We start from the raw sequence: 20,689 nt of genomic DNA, 5'->3' as shown, positions 1-20,689 counted from the left end.
AAAAAATTAATAAATCTTGAAAAGATATCATTGACTTTTTAAAGTTGAATGTTCCACTAATGGCACAAGTGAGAACTGACTCCCAAATGTCTGCATCCCCTACCCTACCCCAAAAAGGGGATGGCTTATCATGATTAGTATGGCCCAAGTGTAAGCAAAACCTGCTTGCTAGGACTGAGTGTATTGTAATAATACAGTCATCCCCATCCTAATCACAATATGGGCTAACTGGACAGAAAGCCGAGACCCTAGTCCTAGAACCAGGCCCCTGGACTCCATGGTCCAGCTCCACAGAATAGTTCCGCCTGAAAAAACAGGTCCGAACATTATCAGGTAGATGATGGTTCTACCACAGTTCCCACTATTCAGCTTCAGATTCAACTTCACTCCATGCTATGATATGTTTCCCTATTTATTAAGTTTGGTAATTTTGACAAAAGTGGAAAAATCCGCTATGAAAATTACTCCTAAAACGTATTATATGTGGGACACTTGGGATCAAACTTAGGGAGAAAAAAGATCCAGAGGTTCAAGAGCCCCTCACCACGTCAAGGTGGTCCCAATTTGAGGGGGAGTTGATATAAAAATGAAATTTTTATAATAAAATAAAGTTTTATATACAGGTGTATACTTACCAAATAATTACTGTACATGATTAGAGCCCTCCCTCCTCCCCTCTCATGGACATAGAGCGCATAAACAAACTGAGCTCTTTAGCTGTGTTGTACCTATCCTTCCCTGAAAGTGGGCAGGGCAGTATAAGTACATCTTTGACAAATGAGCTCTGCTGTGAATTTTAAATTTTGCGCTGCCACGTAAAGTAGAAACAATAGCTAAGTAATTATTTGGTAAGTATATATAAAACTTTATTTTATTATAAAAATGTCATTTTTCATGGAATTGCCAAGGTTACCATCATGATGAATGGAATGTAGTCCAGTGCATCAGAATTTTTACTATACTAATGTAACAATTTATTTGAAGTCTGTCTGGGCAAAGCTAAAGTATATAAAAATAATTGGGTTCTGTATACTGTAAAGAAATGGGTATTCTGAATAGTATTGAAAATTGTAACTGGAAACAGATTATGACCTGGAGAGAATTAGAAAGTCTAATATAGGCATGTATATCAATTTAGAAACCAAAGAAGGAGGTTTCCGTTAGTAATTTACATAGTATTCAGAAGTGAATTTCCATCCTCTTGGAGTTAAAAAATTCTTGAAGTTTACGATGTAGAGTGCAACTAAGAATTCAGATTGGATCATCCACCATCACATTTTCTATTTGAGAAGTCATTTATGCCATAGATAACCTGGTGATACAATACATTACTACTGGCTTATTGTCATTTGAATTTGGATTGGGACTCTAGTGGCTGGGGCTTTTGATTAAGTAGTGGGTTGGAGGTAAAACAAATGTATTTTAAATGTTTATGAGAGAAAACTTAATATTTACAGGAGAAAGTCTGGGGTGTATCTTATGAAATTGGGGAATCAGATCTCCAGCAGGTTTTGTCCCATCTAGATCACCGTGAAAAGGATGGTTACCAGCGCACACCTGTTACATTTTACCCTCAAGACACTGCTGTATCTCCTTGGGAACTTATAATTTATTTAGGTAAGGTTACAATGCAGTTTGCCATCTCATAATTTATTTAGGTAAGGTTACAATGCAGTTTGCCATCTTATGTATGAACATCTTATATTTTATTAAATGCTAGCACCCAAAAAAGTGGGTAGTTGAATGTTCAGTCACACAATTGGCAAAAAAATCCCCAACTTGCTGTGTTAGTTATTGAACCTGTGCTAATAGTGCCCCTTGGGTTGGTATGCTGAGAGTATGGCTATGGCTGTAATGCTTATGTCACACTTTTCTCCAAGTTAATCTTACACACAGCAAATCTACTTATGGAGAAGAGGGACTTCTCCAACTTCTTGTCTCCCTAGGATGTTAAGGATTTTCAGGTCTCTCATTTTGGGAACATACAGCAGTGACTGAAAGGTTTCAGGCTTATGACAGCAAGGTGAGGTTGATGATGCTGAAAAAACAGTTGTAGAGGTGTAGAACATATCTTGTTTCTGTAGTCATCTGTTTGTCCTGCTGAAGGCAACAGGCAATTACTTTATTGGCTTGGTCCCATTGAATAAGTTTGTGCAGCAACCCACTTCATGGTGGGAGTAGTGGACTTGCTTTAGTGATCCAACAGGAGAGATGACTCTTAGGCACCCCTGAACCTCAGTAATACACATTTCCACATTCCTGTGCACCAGGCATTAAAGAAATTTATTTACTTCATTTGGGAGGGAAAGTTATTCTTGCATTGAATCGTTTTGGCCTGGCAACTGTTCCTCAAGTCTTTACGTGAACCTTAGTACCACAGACAGCATGGGTGCATCAGATCAATGCAAGACTTCTTAATACGCCAGTGACTGGCTGGTGATGACAGTGATAGCCGAATTTGCTGAATCCTCAAGCTTATCCACTGAGAGATGGGACTAGAGTGTTTGACGAGAATATTGTACCTAGGTATGGTCATTGACATGGACTCCAAGATCACAAAAATGATTCTTAATAGTTTTCCTTTGGCTACAGTAGAAATGATTTATAGATTTGGTTTTACATGGTAGCAGATAGTTCAAAGAGTTTTCCAAGCTGAAAAAAGCTCTTCAAGGAGCCACACATGTACAAATCCCACAGCAGTCTTGATTCTGAGGAGGCATCTGCAGCTATTGAAAGATCTAGTAATTTCCAACCAGCAACCTCTTCCAGGCTAAATGGAACCAAGTCCATATTAGTGTAGTTAAATTGGCATTTACCCAGTTGATTCCATTGTATATACGTTTAATTGCTGATTTTCTGTTTTAACATCAGCAAGTTGTCTTTCTCTAATACCTTCAGATTTGTCCTGTTGCAGGTATTTGAACTTTGGTCCACCATGGGTTCTTCAGTGGAGATACTTCTAGCAGTGCACATACTTTGCCCAACCTCTTAGTTTGGCTTTTTTCCTGGTCTTGAAAAGTCTTATAAAGCGTTTGTGTGTCACTCAAAGAGGGCTTCTTTATCTTTAGATGGGTCAGTGAGGATCAGGTACTAAGTGGAAGGGTCACATATTGTTGAGGTTGGTTATAAGCAGGACTCTTGTTTGCTTGTGCCTTTGTAATAAAGAATCAGGAGACTAGTAGCCAACACTGTTCAACGGCATCCCTCGTCATTCTCTCGTCTTCTTGATTATGTATTAATAATGAGGTTTTCTTGCTCTGTCCAGTGAAGCCTATCAGGCTTTACTTCCATGGGACAAAAGACCTTAAATGTGACACACTTCCAGGTTTTTCTCTCTAGTCAGCCAAGGCAAGTGGTTTTGAGATCATACAGAAATGTATATTCTATTCTAATTCTGTAACAGATGGTGAAGCAGAACTCACCAAGTCAGAGCTCTCTCTACTTCTGTTGTTTTTTAATATAATTTGGAATTATGTTCTGCTTTTCACGCAGGTACTTTGTAACACCAGTTACCTTTACCGTTTTTAGCAGATGTTGGACTTGTATTTTTTGGGACTGGTGGTCACTGCAAGCCTTTAGGGGAAAAGTCTGGGATTTGTCATCTTCCACTCTATTATTAGTACTGTACTTATTTCCTCTTCTTATTCATGGCTCTGTCAAAAGATGTAGCCTTCTGGGGATTGCACATACACTGAGATAAGTAATTATACCTGGAGATTCAGATGTTGCATGCATAGTGTATATACATCCTTTACAGACAAAAGACTATAAACCTTCAACATTTTTTTTTATGAAAAAACTTTTGTTTTATAAATCCTTTGTTTTTCTAATTAGTTGGACATACTGAAATTATATTAATTTTATGGTCTGACCTTTTACATACCATTTCAGGTTTGGAAAGCAATCCATTTTATGCAGGACCAACAGATGAGGACACTACAGCTAAAATCATTGCTTCTGCATCGGGGCCAAGTGGATCAAATTCAGAATATCTTTTTCAGTTAGCAGAAACTATGAAAAGTATGGGTGTATGTGATCCTCATCTCACAAATATTGAACACAGAGTAAGAAGCATCTTAGGTAAGAGATAATACAGTACAGTATTGTAATTGTTCTCCAGGTAATTATCAGAATTTATTTCTCCATTACCATTCTGTATAGTATTGCAAGTATGATAGATGGTAATTTAACTTGGTTCTCATCCCTTTCCCTTGAAGAAAGAAAGCACTGAACTTTTTGCTGCTGTTTCCCAAGTGTTAGCATGTAACATTTATACATACAAATTTATTACTTACGGAGAGAAATTCATTGATATTTTTTACTTCCTTTTCAAATTTTTTTCATATTGTGCCTAAGCCAGATGTAGCACATTTAGTCCATCTTATATTGTGAACACCCAGTATTCAATGGAGTAAAAGTGGAGTTCAGAAAACTTCATTGTACATTCTCCATTATATAAAGTTTTGTATCATGTTAGATTTGTTTAGCCTAAAGTTAAAATTAATCTTACCCACATTGAAGTAATTAGTTATTATTTTGTGTGTTTTAAGCAAGTCAGGCAACTGTAATAAAAAAAAATAAGTTATAATTGTATATTCCAAGTTCAACAAACTGAATGTGGGGGAACATAGGGAAAGAGTAATCATATTCTAATATTTTCTTTTGTGAAAAATAAAAGGTTAAAATTTTTCTCCAGCTTATATTTGTTTTTCTGGGTTCGACCTGTGTCACCCGGTGAAATATCCATTCAGCACATATTTCTAGGTATAAGTATTGCTAAAAATACCAGAGAAAGCTAAATACAATGCCAGGGTTACGACCCCCAGTTCGAGCGCCATTTATAATGGTGTCGGTATACACAAAGGGTGAGTGTTGCCACTGCCACAGGCCTCTGCCCTATAGAGATCTCCAATCTCAAAATCCCGAAAAGTGAGGGGCTGTCACATACCTAACGCTCATCTCCCAGCCAACCAACACCTCAGCCACCATCTTGGTATCATTCCAACTTAGCACGCTTGTAAACATCTTTGTGATTTTTCTCAGTGCTGTTATTTTGCGCAATTTTGCATTATCACCTTGTCATCCGTTCAGGATTTTGCTTCACCTAAGTTGAGTACCATCTCCTTTTGGTTTTTTCTTATAGAGGCTTCTTGTTTGACCTTTAATTTAGTAATTACGAGGTTAAATAACACGATGCAGCCGATCGCGGCGGTTTTCGCCTCGGCCATACGGGACCCTCAGTCTTCATATGGTTTAGCAGGAATTTCTGCTTGTTTCTTTCACAATTATATATTTATATGTTTTATATACTCCTTTCATGGAATTTTATTTGTGAATTACCCTTTCGCTGGTAAGGGGTGAGGAGCCCGTATCATGACTGATCTAGGCTACATGGAGGCTTTCTCCCCTCCCGCCTTTATGATCATAAATTCTCCTTTTCCCTGGCCCCCTTCCTCTGCCGGTGAGCGGGTACATTCCCCAAGATGGTACTGTTATGCTCATGATCTTTTCTGATGTGTACGGTGATGGATGACATGTGAATTTTTGGATTAATTTTATATATGATTCAGCGTTAGGGTCGGCCATTTTAGGTATCACCCGCGTTCCACATATCGCGAGTTGTTTGGCCTTCTCTACAGCATGATTCCTTATGTATTCTAAATATTCTGTGCATATATATATATGTTTTTGTTTCACACATCATTTGGTTAACCTTTTATCTTAGTACTTTAAGTCAGATAGTTTCTTTGATTGGGTATTCTGGCCTAGCCTTCTCGACCTCTCTGTTTTCGGTTTTGGAGAGCTAGGCTAGATAGGATAGGCTCCTTTCATGATTCTCATGCTTCCTAGCTCCCCCGACCAGGTCATTTTGAGGCTTGGAGGGAGGTGTTGGGTTGTTGAGGGAGTTCCTCGTTCTCTCTTGGCCCACCTGACCATGCCGTCATGTTTTTGGAAGGTGAAATTAGGCTTGCGAGACCCCCCCCCCTCCCCTGTTTTAGCCTACCTGACCAGACCTATAGGTTTTCGGAAGGTGAGGTTAGAATAGTGAGGGTCTCCTCAATGCATAGCCTCCCACCTGACCAGGCTGTCGGCGTTGGAGGGTGTGGCCAGACCTTGTGTGGATTCCCCCCCCCCTCCTATCACACCTCTGCTAGCCTTCCTGTCCAAGTCAAAAGTTTTGACGTTGGAGATTGGTCTGGGGTCGAAGGTTGCACAGACCTTTTCGTGTTGTTAGCCTAGCCCTTCCTTACCTATTCTTTAGCATTTGGCGGGTGACCCAAGCTTCTCCCTGCGCGAGGGACGTCGATCACTTATGATCGGCACCCTGTGGGGAGTTTCTATCGGCGTCCAGGGGGTATTACCCACCCATCTGGCCACCGCTTTTCGGTTCCCACCACTTTGCTATTGCTTTCCTGTTCTTTAGCATTTGGCGTGTGACCTAGACTTCTCCCTGCGCCAGGGACGTCGATCACTTATGACCGGCACCCTGTGGGGAGTTTCTATCGGTGTCCAGACAGCGTTACCCACCTATCTGGCCTCCGCCTTTCGGTTTCCGCCACTCTGCTAGTGTTTCGTTTGTTCGCTTCCCTCAGTGTTAGCTAGAGCATCGAACACAGGTCCAGGGACACTATCTTGACTTCCGCTAGGTTCATTCTCCGCCGGGTTAGTCAGGTCTCCCGTTGTTCTTGTACATGTTACCACTCCGGTGGGTATGGTTTTCGGTCGGTTGGCGCTTTCCACTACCTGGTTCCCGCCACAGGCGTTGAGAGTTGAGCCAGATTTGAGGACTCCTCTCCGCCTCCTCCGCCGCTACCATAGGTATGAGATAACGAGATTTCCGTGGCAATCAGGGAGGAGTATCATACACCAGCGTATCTTTTAAAGTACTCCTGTTTACATAATTAGTTGACCATTCCATAGCATATGTTTACCATACCGCTGCCGAACTCTTTCTGGCGGTGTTTATTTATTTATATTATATATGTTATATGATGCATGTTCCTAGGTTAAGGTGTACTGTTACCGCCGGACCTACTCCGGCGGCCCTTAACTTTATGTTACTCATGTATTGTATATTAATTTTTATTTTGCCGGATTTATCTCCGGCGGGATTTGGATTGACTGTAAGCATGCTCCGTCACCCATCATTAGGTTTAGGTTCCTTATCCCCGTCGGACCTGCTCCGGCGAGCCTTAACTAGCGATACTCATGTATCATCTGTCTGCTTACAGATGGTAAGCTGTCAGGAGCCTGGGTGTACGGCGGTCCTCCAGCAACCCTGTGGCCACGAAGTGTGCCGCTCTCACTCCGGCTGCGCAGTTCGCGTTGGGGACCTGATCGTCTGGCACCCAGACGGTTGTGAGGTGTGCTACGCTCTGTACGAGCGAGTGATTGATAAATAAGGTGATTGGAGAATATTCAGTAAGCCTTTCTTTTCTTTCAGTCTGACCGTAGTACCCGCGACTCTTCGCTGTCGATCCTGAAGGTCTGGGTCGGTGGGTTTGGGTGGAACGTCGCGTTGGGGAAGCCTTACATCTTGTCAGAGGAGATTTGTAATCTCCTCTACCCCGGCGCCCGGATCTCAGCCGCAGTTCCGGCGGAAGTAGCCGCCCCCTTGATCGAGGGGATCCGGGAGCTGACGCAACCCTCCCAAGAAGACAGCCTATGCGGAGAGGTGGCGGCCATCAATATCAACTTGGAGCCGATGAGTGTCGATCCGGACCACCAGGTGGAAGGTAGGGTGGTAAGTGAGGCAGGGGGGATGAGTTTACCTTCCCTTTTTGATTCTCCTTCTTCCTCTTCTTCTTCCTTTCAAGGTTTCCAAAAATCTTCTTACCTTGAGGACAGGTCGAGGTCTACTGTCCCCAAGGTGAAAACCTTGAAAAAGAAGGACTTTTCCAAGTCCTCTAGGCCTCAAAAGTCTAATCCTTCAGCTCCCTCGAGGTCGTCATGGGCTCTTAGCCCAGTGGCGTCCACAAGCAAGGCTGCTCCCCCTGCCAAGGGGTCGAGATCCAGGGCAGTTAAGGTGAGTCCCCCTCAGCCTAGCTTCGACCCTGAGGCTTTCGCAGAACTTCTCATGCAGAAGTTCGACAAGAAGGTCGAAGCAAGGATCAATGACCTTTCCTCCCAGCTCGCTTCGGGCTTAAAGACTTCAGGAGATTCTGTGAAGTCTTTAGCGGAGAGAATGAGGACCCAGGAGAGCTTGCTCTCCGGGTTCATGGGCTCCGGAGTAGCGGCACAGACTTACGCTGTTCCGGATGCCTCCAGTCTTCCTCCCTTTGATAAGGGAAATCCATGGCATCTGGCTCTTCATGCTCCTCGGCATGAAGATACTCTGACTATCGAGGGCTTGGGTACGTGTCAGTTGGAAGAACTAGAGTTCTTTCCACCCGACCTGGTGCCTCCCTACCCAGGCTACGCCAGGCTTACAGAGGAAGCCTGGATCAGATCAGACAAGGTCCTGAAGGAGACAGTCATCTTCCCTAGGGACCAAGCCCAATCCACCTTGATGCGCACTCTCACGGAGTGGGAGTCTGAGAACACTAAACTTACCCCCTTCAAGGGGACTTTCACTATGTTCTCGGTAGGTAATGCCATCCCTACCCCCTGCACGACTAAGGTAGCACTGCTGACTAGTCAGGCAGGCATCGAGGGTAAGCCGCTACCTCAACTCTGGGAGACAGATCCCACCTCTCTTGTCTTCCCCGGAGATTCGGAATTTTGGCTGGGGGCTCCGGCCACGTTCACAGTGGGCAAACTCGACCCCGAGTGTGCTTCATCCCTTTTCAGTGAACAGCTTCCCAAGATTCCGGAGGCTCTTTGAAAGGCGGAATTTGAAGCCAGGTGCAGGTTGAGTCGCTCCCTGCATTCCTTGACTCTTACGGAGGCAACGGCTGTCACCGAAGAACCTCTCTTCCAGGTCCTAACCAAATCCCTGTTGGCGGGATTCCAGGCGGACCTGTACGATTTCATAGTGGCGAGAATGGCTTGCCGGAAACACATCTTTGCGGACACCACTATAAGACACGAACCCAATAGGCTCATGAAGAGTTCTATTTGGGGCTCTAATATATTTCCGGAGGAAGAGGTCAACAACGTTCTGGCAGAGGCAACCAGGGCAAATCAAAGCCTCCGCTCCCGCTGGGGTCTCCCCTTCAAAAGGAAGGCCACCGAGTCTGCCGGACCTCAAGCCAGGACAGGGAAAATGTTCAGGAGGTACAAAAGACCTCAAACCCAAACTATGCTACAGGCTGTACCGGTCAGCCTTCAACCTCGAAAGCCCAGCCTCAGCAACAGTTTGTGCTGATGCAGCCGGCTCAGCATACCCTTGCTTCTCCAACCTCAGGGCGTCCCCCGGCTTTCAATGCTTCGTTTGAAAGCCAGGGGGCGTTTCGGGGCTTTAATAGGAATGCAAGGGGAAGCAGAGCCAGAGCCTCCTTCAGAGGTAGGTCTGCGTCACGTTCCCTCTCACGAGGAAGAGGAGGCCGAGGTAGTAGAGGAGGTAAGCCCTCTCCCGCCCAATGAGTCTCCTCAGGTAGGCGGGAGGTTATATCTCTTTCGGGAGTCCGTGGGCCCACAGCATAGTTTCCAAAGGTCTGGGATGGAGCTGGAGCAGAGGTCCTCCTCCGCCAGTCAGATTCCATCAGTCCCCATCCAAAGCCCTCCTGGACTTCGTAAAGGACCTGCTCCAAAAGAGGGCAATAAAGAAAGTGAGACACCTGAAATTTCAAGGCAGACTGTTCAGCGTTCCAAAGAAAGGCTCCAGTCAGCAAAGAGTAATCCTAGACTTGTCTCATCTCAATTTATACATTCAATGCGACAAGTTTCAGATGCTTACAATCTCGCAGGTGTGGACCCTACTTCCCGTGGAGCTGTCACCACCTCTATAGATCTTTCAGACGCCTATTATCACGTCCCGATTGCGAGAAATTTCTCTCCTTACCTAGGGTTCAGACTAGGAAAACAAGCTTACTCGTTCAGAGTCATGCCATTCGGGCTCAACATAGCGCCCAGAATCTTCACCAAACTGGCAGAAACAGTAGTCCAGCAACTATGGTCCCAGGGGATCATGTTAGCCGCATACCTAGACGATTGGATAATTTGGGCACCCAACGCCAAGGAATGTCGGAGAGCAACAGCCATAGTGATCAGCTTCCTGGAATCCCTAGGCTTTCAAATAAACAGGAAGAAATCCCGCCTAGTTCCGGAGGCTTGATTTCAATGGTTAGGAATCCAATGGGATCTGGACTCACACAAACTGTCACTTCCGCCAGCCAAAAGGAGGAAATAGCCAAAGCCACCAGGCAGTTCCTCAAAAACAAAAAAGCCTCTCGTCGTACCCAGGAAAGAGTCCTAGGTTCTCATCAGTTCGCGTCTGTAACAGACCTGCTGCTGAAAGCCAAACTGAAAGATATAAACAGAGTGTGGTGGAGACGAGACAACAGATTCAGAGACAAGGTGTCCCTAATTCTGCTGGTGTTGAGGAAAAGGCTTCGACCGTGGTCAACAGTCAAGAGTTTGTCAAGGTCAGTACCTCTCCAATTTCCTCCTCCGTCGTTGGTAATCCACACGGATGCTTCCCTGAGCGGGTGGGGAGGATATTCCCAACACAAGAAAGTTCAAGGAACGTGGTCCACTATGTTCCGCCAGTTCCATATCAACATTCTCGAAGCAATGGCAGTATTTCTAACTCTGAAGAAACTACGTCCAACCAGACAGATTCATATCAGACTGGTGCTGGACAGCACAGTAGTTGTACATTGCATAAACAGGGGGGGCTCCAAGTTGAGCCGGATCAATCAAGTAATGATAGCAATTTTCTCCCTGGCAAGAAAACACCGTTGGCGTTTGTCAGCTACCCATCTGGCAGGTGTCCGGAATGTCATTGCGGATTCTCTGTCCAGGACAACTCCGCTGGAGTCGGAATGGTCACTGGACAGAACATCATTCGAATGGATTTGTCGTCAGGTACCAGGTCTCCAGGTAGATCTGTTTGCCACAGAGAGCAACCACAAACTTCCATGTTATGTTGCTCCCAATCTAGACCCTCTTGCTCACTCCACAGATGCGATGTCAATAGATTGGAACATGTGGCAAAGAATCTATCTGTTTCCACCAATAAACCTGTTGATGAAGGTTTTACACAAGCTCAGATCATTCAAAGGTCAAGTAGCCCTGGTGGCACCCAACTGGCCGAAGAGCAGTTGGTTTCCTCTTCTTCTAGAGTTGAAACTCCGGTGCATACAAATCCCCAGGCCAAAGTTGACACAAATAGTACAAACTCGGACTGTGTCAGCTTCCTCAAGAATTCTAAATGCCCTAGCTTTATGGATTTCATGAAATTTGCAGCTCAGGAAGATGCTAATATTGACCCTATTAATACACTGTTCATAGAATCAGACAAAAGGGAATCTACCCTCAGACAATATGACTCAGCAGTTAAAAAGTTAGCATTATTCCTGAGAGAATCTGAAGCTAAAGAGATGACCACGAACCTTGCAATCTCGTTCTTCAGGTCACTATTTGAGAAAGGACTGGCCTCTAGTACTATTACTACAGCAAAGTCGGCTTTAAGAAAGATATTTTTACATGGTTTCAATATTAACTTAACGGACTCATATTTTTCATCAATTCCTAGAGCATGTGCTCGTTTGAGACCAGCAACCCATCCCCACACGGTTTCCTGGTTCTTGAATGACGTACTTAAATTAGCATCGGACACTGATAATGAACGGTGTTCACATTCGAGTCTGTTAAGGAAAACATTATTCTTGATTAGCCTAGCTTCAGGTACCAGAATTTCTGAACTGTCCGCTCTTTCTAGAGAACCGAACCATGTTGATTTCCTCCCGTCAGGAGAAGTTCTGTTATCCCCGGATCTCAAGTTTTTAGCTAAGAATGAAGATCCACAAGATAGATGGTCCCCTTGGAAGGTTATCCTCCTTCCACAGGATCTGTCCTTATGCCCAGTTACCACTTTAAAGGCTTATTTAGATAGAACTTCTAATATAATGTCATGGAGGAACCATTTCCTTAAAGGCCATCAGGCAACAAATACTGTATTTTATTAAGCAAGTTAACCCAGATTCAGTACCTAAGGTGCATGCTATCCGAGCAGTGGCCACCTCCACTAATTATTTTCGTAATATGAACTTTGAGGATCTTAAAAAATATGCGGGTTGGAAGTCACCATCAGTATTCAAACGCCACTACCTTAAATCTCTAGAGGCCCTAAAATTTTCCACAGTGGCTGCAGGAAGTATTGTCCCTTCCGCCCTAGATTAGCCTTTGTAATCTTAGTTATCCTGTCCCTTTTTCCTCTCTCGCCTACCTGCCTCGTTTACTCACCTTGCCGTCTATCTTTAGGTCAGGCATGCTTCACAGCCTGACTCCTGACCATGTTGCATATTGTTTTTGTTCCCCTTTTTGTTAGCATTTAGTGTCTTGGTTTTAACTAAATTTTGTGTCTGTATGCCCTATATTATTATCATGTCCTAATTTTGCTACTTGGGTAATTAAAACTCAGTAATTCCTTATAGTTTTTTATTTATCTCCATTAAAGTAGTTGTTAGAGGGCTCCACCAAGCTTTGTATGATTCTTTCTCTGTTATAATTTCACCGGGTGACACAGGTCGAACCCAGAAAAGGGATTTTGACAAAGGAAAAATCTATTTCTGGGGGAAGACCTGTGTCACCCAGTGACTCATCCCCATTCTTCATTCCCCCCCTGAGTGGCATACCAAGCTTGGGGGGGGATGCTAACTTGGAATGATACCAAGATGGCGGCTGAGGTGTTGGTTGGCTGGGAGATGAGCGTTAGGTATATGACGGCCCCTCACTTTTCGGGACTTTGAGACTGGAGATCTCTATAGGGCAGAGGCCTGTGGCAGTGGCAACACTCACCCTTTGTGTATACCGACACCATTATAAATGGCGCTCGAACTGGGGGTCGTAACTCTGGCATTGTATTTAGCTGTCTCTGGTATTTTTAGTAATACTTATACCTAGAAATATGTGCTGAATGGATATTTCACCAGGTGACACAGGTCTTCCCCCAGAAATAGATTTTTCCTTTGTCAAAATCCCTTTACACTGCTATCCTAATTTTAAATGAGATTTGAATCCTTTACTTTTGTGATTGAATGTGATTTGTTTTAATTGATAAAACATTAGTGGTACCATATAAAATTTTGAAACTGTGATTTTATTAACCATAAGTAAAATATGCAAAAGCACATAATGCTTTTACAAATTAAAGCATATTTTTCATGCTACCAAATAATCTTAAATAGTCTTACTTCCTTGCAAACAGCTCTCTAGTTGAACCAACATCTTAGATAATGGAAGCCAAGATCCAACTGTGTATTTCTAAACTGTTCTTCAGTATCATCCAGAAAGTGTAGGAAAGGGAAGAGGGCACTATGTGCTCTGTAATGATTAGTGGTTTAGTACAAAAAAACATATTAATTTGTAAAAATATCTTGTTCATTATGAACCCATTAATCACACCATATTTCGAGGTGAGAACAAATATAAGTGACGAGAATGATGGAAAGAAGAGAAGTCTTTAAGATCAGAAGGCTACACCCTCTCTGGATATGCCTCAGCTGTTTACCAGTATTCTTACTCATTCAGAATAAGTAGAGCATTTCAAATCGTAAGTGTAATTGTATAGCCTAAACGATTTGAAACATACTAACCTAATTGTAGCCTAAGTCTTATACTATGACCCCCAGTTACTTTACCTGTGTGCCATTCCAAAATTGCGTTGTGGATATTAATAAAAAACATAAGCGATATATACTTACTGTTGACGCATTCAGTGTTCCTAGCTTGAAATACTTCATAACCCTCATCCAAAGCACACCTCAAAAATTTTCCTTACATTTAGATATGCATATCTCCTTAAGGAATTTTCCCAAATGAACTTTAAAATGAAAAGGAATACCTAAGTGGGTTTGAAGGCACTGGCAACTATGGCTGCATTCCCTTTTCTTGAGTCCCTACTAGCTCGAACCACACTGTACCAAGGCTGTGAAGAGACTGGCTTCACATTCATCTTTGGCCAGCACCAATCATTTGACTAACCACCGGACAAACAACCGCTGCCGGTAGTTAAGCACTATTACCGTATACTTACAAATAAATACACAAAACAGCCAAAACAACGCTTTTCATTACTAAATACAAACACAACAAAAGATAATATCCTCCTTCTACATATACGCATTTCCACTTTTCGTAAATTTAAAAAAGAATGCATAAAACTATACCACAACTTGCGAAATGTACAATCTCTCATCGAAGTTTTGACATACTCCCTGCAAGAAAAACTTATGCCTACATTATTTACAATAGCCCTGTTATCATTGTCTTTCTGACTTCTGCAGCTATTTGAGCAGTCCTTCTGATCAGGTGGGTGCTTGACTAAATGTCTTCTGTCGCAGGATTAGTTTCCCTTATCTCCTGCCACAGCTCTAAGGGGCATAACTTAATTACAGGTCTCATAAGCTGGCTATGTGCCATTCTTAGAGTAACCACTCTTGGGACCTTGTCTCGCCCTATGTGTAATTCGATCACTTGGCCCAACTTCCACTTGATCCTTGGCCCCTTGTCATGAATGAGGACAACTTCCCCTATCCTGGGCCAAGAGCCATGCACTAATCCTACTCGATGGTTCTCTCTTAGCGTTGTGAAATACGCCCTCTCCCATCTTTTCCACAAGCCGTCACACAACTTGGATACATACAGGAATCTTTTAACAAGTTCACTGCTTGTAAATATTTGTCACCTTCTAATTTAAAATCAGATATCAGTTCCAGAGCCTCACCTTCCAATAGGCCCTTCAAATAGGAAAGCTCCTGTATATTCTCAAAATTAGTACGTTGGTGTATTGGTACTTCATAAAGTTCCCAAAATGAATTCCATTCCAGTATATCACCATTGAAATGTTTGAGGTCTAATTTGGGTAACTTGACAATAGCTTTAACAGGCAATATCGGTACACTAGGTTCACCCCTTACAGCTAGAAGACTCGTGATGGAGGAGTTTAGTCTATGAATTTCAGTGCCTACCTTTAGGCTATATTCTGCTTGATTCATAATTTGGTCAGGTTGTCCTCCAGGATCTGTCAGATCCAATATTTCATTATCCAATTCCTGGATTTTCTGCAAATATTCCTTCATGGAGTCTGTCAGTGAAGAAATACCATTGATATCACCTGCATCAATAGTGGTTTCAACCTTTTTTTGACCAGTTAGTTATCACAGACTTAAAACCCCCCCTGTCTCCTCTTTAATTCTTCCAGGTCAGACATCTTAGCCTATAATTCACCAACACCACATATACAAGTTCTTAATTACTAAAAGAGTATACAAACTGCTAGCTCCAAAAAATATATATATATTGCATTAGCAAATATATAATATTTAAAAGTTGGCTACACCTCTTCAAATCAATCAGTGGTAGATCAATACCAGTTATATCATATGTATGTGCCCTTGACTACACATACATGTACACAGTGTACAAACTAGGGTTTTATTTCAAATTAAATTTCACAAAAGTACAGTATCTCAAAACTTACCATGAACTTCAAAGAATAATTTTATATTAATATTTCCTCTCCATTACTGACCTACAATTTACAAAGAAGGAAAAAATAAACAATTTACGAAGTGGAAATGCATCAACCACCATTCGCCTAGCCTAACCTAACCTAACCTAATTTCTGGGTTGGCGTGAGCACAACCTGGTATTTACCAATCCTGACTGAAAACATAAGCATCTGCTGGTTCACATAAGTGACTCGCTAGCATCTTATAACTATCATATTGAAAATGCACTCTATCACCGGCAAAGTCTCTTTCTACAAACTGATTGACAATAAAAGTTATTTCTCGGTTTCTTTTCAATAATTGGTTTTGTAGATTTTTTTGTGCTCAATATCTATCCCTAGGGATGTTTCTAGGAGCGTAACAAATCTCTGTACTAACTACCAAAACCTTACAGTTATAGATACCTTCCAATCTCTCTACTTGACCTATAATCTTATTTTTTTTTTTACCTTATTCACCAATTCTGGATCATCATTTACATCAACATTGTTTCCTCCGACGTACAGGATAATGATATCTGGGGCAAAAGCTGTCAATTTGGCCACTAGTACAGGATCCAGTAGGTTATCACACACTGTTCCTGATTTCCCAAAAGTGCGATAATATAGGGGCTGTTTTAGTCTCACATCACTTTTACTACAGCACCCTTTCACAAAATGACTTAGATGTTTTACATGAGAATGTCCTAATCACAGCAACCTTTCGCTCTATGCGAAATACGTCTGGATAGGCCATAGCCATTTTCTCAACTTTATCCAAAGAATGATGAAAAAATAAAAAGGAAGGTTAAAATTTCCACCGAGTTACTATCAAAAAGTCACGCTTCAGTTAGGCTAGGCGATGATTGACCGAGTTAATCCTGCTAATCCATTTCTGGCTAAGCCACCAGCTGACATTCTAAAATGGCTGCCACCATCAGCCGGTCACATCTTTATCTTTATCGCCAAATATCACAACAATCCTTAAAATTTCATAAACTATGACTATACAGATCACAGTTGTAACAACCAATCAGTGCAATCCTGGTCACAGCACCAATTTGTTCCAACTCGTTCAGAATAAGTAGAGCATTTCAAATCGTAAGTGTTATTGTATAGCCTAAACAATTTAAAACGTACTAACCTAATCGTAGCCTAAGTCTCATACTACGACGCCCAGGTTACTTCACTTGTGCTATTCCAAATTGCACTTGAAACAATGCATTGCATTGTCTATATTAATCTAAAACATAAGTGCTATAAACTTACTGTTGGCACATTCAATGTTCCTTGCTTCAAATACAGTAGAATCAGATTGGCATGAGCACAGTCTCTACTTTGTAACCCTCATCCAAAGCACATCTCAAGAAATTCTCCTTACATTTAGATATGCATATCTCCTTAAGGAATTTTCCTAAATGAACTTTAAGATGAAAAGGAATACTTAAGTGGATTTGAAGGCACCACAACTATGGCTGCATTCCCTTTTCTTAAGTCCCTACTAGCTCGAGCCACACTACCAAGGTTGTGAAGAGACCGACTTCACGTTCGTCTTTGGCCAACACCGGACAAACAACTGATGCCGGTAGTTAAGCACTATTACCCATATGCTTACAATTAAATACACGAAACAGCCAAAACAATGCTTTTCATTACTAAATACAAACACAACAAAACATAATATCCTTCTACATAATGTGCATTTGCACTTTACCCAAATTTAAAAAGAATACATATAACTATACAACTTGCAGAAAAGTACAATCTCTCTTGTCGAAGTTTTGACAACCAGAAACATGAATGAAGATTATGAAGAGAATGATAATGAATAGCCCACATTCATCCAGACACTGTCTACATGTCTTGCTAAAACAATTGGCCTGAGCTTGTACCCATAAAGGCATGAGCCCAGCACAATCCTGCAGCTAATGTGTAAAAATTGACAAGGAGACTGATGAAAGTCATGAATTTGCTCAAGTCTTGACAGCTCTTACTGGACACTGCCCGTTAGGTGGTAAAGTAGGAATGGCAAAGGAATCCGTGGTCAGATCACTTCCTGAAAGTTGAGTCTTGACGAAAAATTTGGACCAGACATAAGCCCAATGGGAGAACAGTGGTTAGAATTGAAGACTTCCCAGCCAAAGCATGGAGTCCACCAATGCGCTTAAAGGAGGCCACAGCCCCCCCAAAAACACTATCTTGAGCGATAAGTTGAGTAAGAAGTGGTGGACACTGGTTCATAACAGGGTCTGGTGATACTGGGCAAAACCATAGTCAAATCTCAACCCACAGATTTAATTATAGACTAAGCAATCAACTGGGCAAAATACCAAAATGAACAAATAAGTGCTTTAATTTAAATTTGAAATTAAATAATTCATGCGCTTCTTTAGCCACACAGCGGCAGTATCCCGTTCTCCCTGCTGACATTGGTGTTTTGGCTGTGATGCAAGTTTGCATCCCATTTGATTATTGGATTTGATGATATTTGTGACTGACAGCTATAACAATTCGCCATTCAGATCAATACCAGCTAAAACACTTGTTTACCTTGAGGGTGAAATTTCATTGTTGTTGTGGAACTTCATCGTTTAGTGGAGCATGAATTAGTCACTTCTCCATGAGAACTTGTTATGGTTCAGCCAGCTGTGTATCCATCATAAGGATTGCCCAATTTAACAATTCACTGTAGTTTGAGAACTGTATTTCTTGCCCAAGAAATTTGTGGTTATGTTAATTAAGTATCATTCAGTTTGTACTGCAGTAATTCCAAACCATATAAATGTGTATATTTCTGTTACTAGAATATTTTTACTTTATCTTTAAATTCTGCCTTGGATTGTTGTACTCAACTGAGCCAATTAAGTAAGGCAAATGGTGGTTGATATATTACTTCAAGGAAGCAAACCACTACATATACCAGAATCACCTTTTCTTTTACACTGTCCCAGACTTGCATCATTGCATTCAGTAGCCAGAGAACAGAATAGTGGTAGTCTGGTGTGTAACAATGTGGTGAAGAGATCTAGCAGTATTCTCCATACATGCCAGGTGGGGTCTGCCTACTTCCAAGTAAAGGATTTCTTTGTGGGAAAGATTTGATCGCCCCTTGTTATGGTTCACAAGGAGTGATGGTGAATGCTTCTCTGCCCAAGTGAAGATCTCCATTACCAGCAGAAAAAGAGATTCTGATATGTCTATCATCGATCCTCAAGATGAGTGATGGTGATAGTGTTGCCAGACACGACCTTGACCCTTAGGTTAACACACTGACTGTGCTGTCACAGGTGTCTGAGGAAGAGAAGGTGAGGTTCAGGTTTTTGGTGTCAAGAGGAAAGATGTTGATTTTCCTTTCACACCAGAGTGCCAACCGTTGAGCAACTTTTTCTGATGTGACAGGTTGCCTAAACTCTTCTCACAACAGATTTTGACTGAGAGTGGTCTTTCACTGCAGACTGGGACAGTCTTGAACTTTATTATTTTTTTTCAGTTGAGAAAAGTATTGTGGCAGTCGAGATTCCTTCCTCCACTGTGCAGTCTCCAAGTCCTCTGGAGCTTCGAAGGAAACTGTGGCCAAGCCTTTGGCGATACACCTGCCTTCTCTGTCTGGTGTTGAGAAAGGTCATCCTGCCTTGAAACAGACAAGGAGTTCTGGGTTATTCTTCCTTGAGAAGGGGCCAGGGGTTTTTACAATGCTTTTGCGCCCCCTCTTCAACTCTGCCTAGAAGGAGAGGCAAGGTTAAGGGAAGGGGACACTAAGGAAGGCAGTCCCCCTCTCCAGCTACCATGAGTTGGGGATGCCTTTCACGCCATTGTGTAGTGTGGCAGAGACCTGGGTAGTCTGTGTCCTTTGACTACTTTACCTATCCTGTTTCTGACCTGCTTTCCAGGATTGTCAAAAGCTCTGGCCCTGTTGGCTAAGGTGCAAGTGATGCTGGAAAAGAATGTGATGGAAGTCATCTTTGCTGGAGGGGGGGGGGGAAGAGTTAACAAGTTTGCACTACAGATTGTTCAGGATGAAGAGACTTGTCCTGTGTTGGATTTCTTTGGAGATATGACTTCATGCTTGTGGTGGATCTAATGGATGCATGTTTTCAGATACCTATCCATCAGTCCTGCAGGAAGAACTTCTGATTTGTCTGTGAAGAGACAGTCTACCAGTTCAAAGCTCTGTGCTTCGGACTAGTAACACTCTCCTTGGGTGTTCACAAGTGTTCACCTTGGTGTCAGCTTGGGTCTACTTGCAAGTGATAAGTGTATTGCATTATCGCATTACCTGGACAATCACAGTAAACTGGGAGAAGTCAGATTTCATTCTTAAGTGGCAGGCAAGTTACCCTGGAATGCTGACAGACGTGGCAATGGTGAGAGTGTTCCTGTCAGACTTTTGAGTTGCCTCTCTGAGCTTTGACAAGTCTTCCTCATTCACCTGTTGTCCCTGGAAAAACTCATGCCGCACAGGGGACTCCACAAGTACTCACAAATAATGAACAAGAATGAATAAAATAGAAGTTAGTTTGTTGTATGGCTACATGGTTGTATTCTGCTGACATAAACTTTCTATTTTCATATATTATGTGTACACTGCCTCTGGCTGGCTGAATATGTCACTGAAAAAAGTGCAAGAGATAAAGGGGACTAGTAAACCCCACTTTGGTTATCTAAATGTAGATGAGCACTATGTGCAAATGTTGTCATAAAAGGTTCATCTGGACGTGAGAGGAATAGGAGGGGGGGAGGGGGAATGGTGAGAAAGCCAAGCTGATTTAGTTTGGATTAACTACTTAACATCAGATTAGGATTCAGACCTAAGTAGTTGCTCTCTAAAGGCTTCCACAACAAAAACAAAGGACTATGAGTCTGGGGGACTAATAATGAAAACAAATAATAACTGATCTGAAATGCCTACAACTAGAAAAGCTGCAAACCATTGACATGAGATAGAAAATGGAAAAAAGAAGGAAATCATAGCACCTAAATTCCTTTTGTTTGAATCCCCACCTCCTCCTAAAAAGCACATTCACTAAACACACTGCTAGTTAGCTGCTAAGCTGTATTTATTTCCAGAGAATAATTAGGAGTTATCTGGCAGAT

Source organism: Macrobrachium rosenbergii, chromosome 40 (genome assembly GCF_040412425.1).
Source record: "Macrobrachium rosenbergii isolate ZJJX-2024 chromosome 40, ASM4041242v1, whole genome shotgun sequence".
NCBI classification, from domain to species: domain Eukaryota; kingdom Metazoa; phylum Arthropoda; class Malacostraca; order Decapoda; family Palaemonidae; genus Macrobrachium; species Macrobrachium rosenbergii.
The sequence above is the reverse complement of the archived record's forward strand: the minus strand, read 5'-3'. Positions refer to the sequence as shown.